Here is a 4589-nt window from a genome sequence, read left to right as displayed (position 1 = left end):
ACTTTCTAAAAATAGAACTTTCTAAATTTGGAAACTTTCCAAAAATAGAAACTTTCCAAAAATAGAAACTTTCCTAAAATAGAAAACTTTCCAAAAATGGAAACCTGCTAAAAATAGAAACTTTCTAAAAATAGTAAGTGTGTGTCCTTATGCTGTTCCAATCAAACCGATGCTTGCTGAGTAATGTTCTATGCCTACTTGCAACATGTACAATAGCTATCATACTAAGACTTGGCCTAAGTTAGTTATTTATTTCGACCTGCTTTATTTATAGGTCGGCGTTGTGATCTTTCTTGATCACTTTACCTTACTTGCTGTTCGCTTGTTTGTGAGATTTCTTCAGTTGCTATTTAAGGTGAGTTATAGTCCCGTTTTTATATACTTTTCAAAGTATACTTTTTGGGATGTGATTACATGCATATTTTTATTTACGGTTAGACACAAGTAACAGTTAAATTTAATTATTCATTGTGAGTTGGACAAAAATATTCCCTAGTCTGGTAACTGTAATCATTGGTTTCTACCGGTGAACGCGAATCCTACGGATAGATCTGTCGGGTTTGACAACCCCATTTCGAGCTAGTCGCGCTAGCAATTTATAATCGAAATGTTTAGTACTTCGTAATTTGTTGTAGATACACTGTCCAAGTATATATTTTTATTGTGTTTGGCAAGGGTAAATAAAGGGTTAAGTGGTTACCAGGTGGCTCATTGATAATGGAATAATGTTTAATGTTTTCTAACATTTTTAAATCTTGTGGTCTAAAGTTTACATATTTATTTAAACCTATAATTCACTCAACCTTTGTGTTGACAGTTTACTTGCATGTTTTCACAGGTACTTGAGTTATTTGATGCTTCCGCTGTCGTTAGAAGAGTCTGCATGCATTTGGGCAGATTTTATTGAAACAATTCATGAAACTTAAGCTTGCATTCTATTTTGGATAATTTAAATTGTGGGTTTGTTGGCAATGTTTTGTGTCAACTTTTGGATTATTAATATGTTGGGTTGTTTTAAACTACATATTTTGGTTTGTTTCCTTTTTGGGAAAACTTTTGAAATAACAGAATGCAACTTTGTTTATTTAATTCATTTAAGTCCGATCAAGCTGTGGGACCAACTGACGGATCCGTTAAGTGTTTTGACGGGGTCGTCACAGAACGACATTGCATAATCATCTCTACCACTCTAGTTGACTAACTCCCATTATCTCAATAACTTCTGTCGGTTACCTAACTCATGCCGAGTTCCCGACTCCCTCAATGATCCTAAAAAGCTCAAGTTCTGGAACTTACATGATTATCCACCCCTCTTCTATCACCAAAAGACTTTTAATTGAGCACCTTCGAAGAAAATCGCTCCTTTTGTTGAAACATCAACCAAAACAGAGAAACCATCGAACGCGTTCTTTTCGACACCCTTCGACAACCAATTACTCTTAGTGACAAGAAGCTCTAATCCGCCCACATATTCCATAATCACTGAAATATTGACCAAACACCATTGGTGTAGTGACCCGAACTTTTCCATGTTTATATATATTAATTGAGATTGATATTTACATGACTAAATGTTTCCAACGTGTTAAGCAATCAAACTTGTTAAGACTTGATTAAATGAAATAAGTTTCATATAGACAATTGATCACCCAAGTTGACCGGCGATTCACGAACGTTACAAAATTGTAAAAACTACATGTTGTGATATATATAGACATATATATATGGTTGACATAAGATTATGATGAGTAAGTATCTCACTATGTATATTAACAATGTGTGATATACATAAGAAATGAGATTACTAAGTTAAGAAACTCGAAATGATATATATAACGATTATCGTTATGATAACGTCTACTAAATACATATGTATCATATTAAGATATTAATACACTATATTTAACATGATAAAATGATATTTAAATATATCATTAAGTGTGTTAACAATGAACTACATATGTAAAAACAAGACTACTAACTCAAGAATTACGAAACGAGACTTATATGTAACGATTATCGTTGTAACGATATTTTAAAGTATATATCATATTAAGAGATATTCATACATCATAATATCATTATAATATAATAATTTAACATCTCATTTGATATAATAAACATTGGGTTAACAACATTAATTGAGATCGTTAACTTAAAGGTTTCAAAACAACACTTACATGTAACGACTAACGAAGACTTAACGACTCCATTAGAATGTATATACATGTTGTGTTTTGATATGTATTCTTACACTTTTGAAAGACTTCAAGACACATATCAAAGTACTTCTACTTAACAAAAATGCTTACAATTACATCCTCGTTCAGTTTCATCAACAATTCTACTCGTATGCACCTCGTACTCGTACAATACACAGCTTTTAGATGTATGTACTATTGGTATATACACTCCAATGATCAGCTCTTAGCAGCCCATGTGAGTCACCTAACACATGTGGGAACCATCATTTGGCAACTAGCATGAAATATCTCATAAAATTACAAAAATATTAGTAATCATTCATGACTTATTTACATGAAAACAAAATTACATATCCTTTATATCTAATCCATATACCAACGACCAAAAACACCTACAAACACTTTCATTCTTCAATTTTCTTCATCTAATTGATCTCTCCCAGGTTCCATCTTCAAGTTCTAAGTGTTCTTCATAAATTCCATAAGTATAGTTTCATAAAAATCAAGAATACTTCAAAGTTTGCAAGTCTACTTCCAAGCTTTCTAATCCATTCCAAGTAATCATCTAAGATCAAGGAACCTTTGTTATTTATAGTAGGTTATCTTTATAATTCAAGGTAATATTCATATTCAAACTTTGATTCAATTTCTACAACTATAACAATCTTATTTCGGGTGAAAATCTTACTTGAACTGTTTTCGTGTCATGATTCTGCTTCAAGAACTTTCAAGCCATCCAAGGATCCTTTGAAGCTAGATCCATTTTTCTCATTTCTAGTAGTTTTATCCAGAAAACTTGAGGTAGTAATGATGTTCATAACATCATTCGATTCATACATATAAAGTTATCTTATTCGAAGGTTTAAACTTGTAATCACTAGAACATAGTTTAGTTAATTCTAAACTTGTTCGCAAACAAAAGTTAATCCTTCTAACTTGACTTTTAAAATCAACTAAACACATGTTATATATCTATATGATATGCTAACTTAATAATTTAAAACCTGGAAACACGATGAACACCATAAAATTGGATATACGCCGTCGTAGTGAAACCGGGGGCTGTTTTGGTTTGGATAATTAAAAACTATGATAAACTTTGATTTAAAAGTTGTTCTTCTGGGAAAATGATTTTTCATATGAACATGAAACTATATCCAAAAATATTGGTTAAACTCAAAGTGAAAGTATGTTTTTCAAAATGGTCATCAAGATGTCGTTCTTTCGACGGAAATGACTACCTCTTTAGTAATTGACATGTAACTTAAATTTCCGACTATGAACCTATACTTTTTCTGTTTGGATTCTTAAATTAGAGTTCAATATGAAACCATATCAATTTTATTCACTCAAAACGAATTTAAAATGAAGAAGTTATGGGTAAAACAAGATTGGATATTTTTGATCTTTTTAGCTACGGGAAATGTTTACCAAATCTATACAAATCATACCCTAGCTAACTTATATTGTATTATACATGTATTCTAATATATTATGTAATCTTGGGATACTATAGACATGTATGCAAATGTTTTGACATATCATATCGACCCATGTATATATATTATTTGGAACAACCATAGACACTCTATATGCAGTAATGTTGGAGTTAGCTATACAGGGTTGAGGTTGATTCCAAAAATATATATACTTTGAGTTGTGATCTAGCCTGAGACGTGTATACACTTGGTTGTGGATTGATTCAAGATAATATATATTGATTTATTTCTGTACATCTAACTGTAGACAACTAGTTGTAGGTTATTAACGAGGAAAGCTGACTTAATACACTCAAATCTTTAAAACATAATAAAAATGGTTGTAATTATATTTTGATCATACTTTGATATATATGTACATATTTTTATAGGTTCGTGAATCGATCCGTGGCCAAGTCTTATTTCCGAGGAAGGAAATATCTGTGAAAGTGAGTTATAGTCCCACTTTTAAAATCTAATATTTTTGGGATGAGAATACATGCAGGTTTTATAAATGATTTACAAAATAGACACAAGTACGTGAAACTACATTCTATGGTTGAATTATCGAAATCGAATATGCCCCTTTTTATTAAGTCTGGTAATCTAAGAATTCGGGAACAGACACCCTAATTGACACGAATCCTAAAGATAGATCTATTGGGCCTAACAAACCCCATCCAAAGTACCGGATGCTTTAGTACTTCTAAATTTATATCATATCCGAAGGGTGTCCCGGAATGATGGGGATATTCTTATATATGCATCTTGTTAATGTCGGTTACCAGGTGTTCACCATATGAATGATTTTTATCTCTATGTATGAGATGTGTATTGAAATATGAAATCTTGTGGTCTATTGTTACAATTTGATATATATAGGTTAAACCTATAACTCACCAACGTT

This window comes from Rutidosis leptorrhynchoides, chromosome 10 (assembly GCF_046630445.1).
Source record: "Rutidosis leptorrhynchoides isolate AG116_Rl617_1_P2 chromosome 10, CSIRO_AGI_Rlap_v1, whole genome shotgun sequence".
Lineage (NCBI taxonomy): Eukaryota > Viridiplantae > Streptophyta > Magnoliopsida > Asterales > Asteraceae > Rutidosis > Rutidosis leptorrhynchoides.
This window is presented reverse-complemented; position numbering follows the sequence as displayed.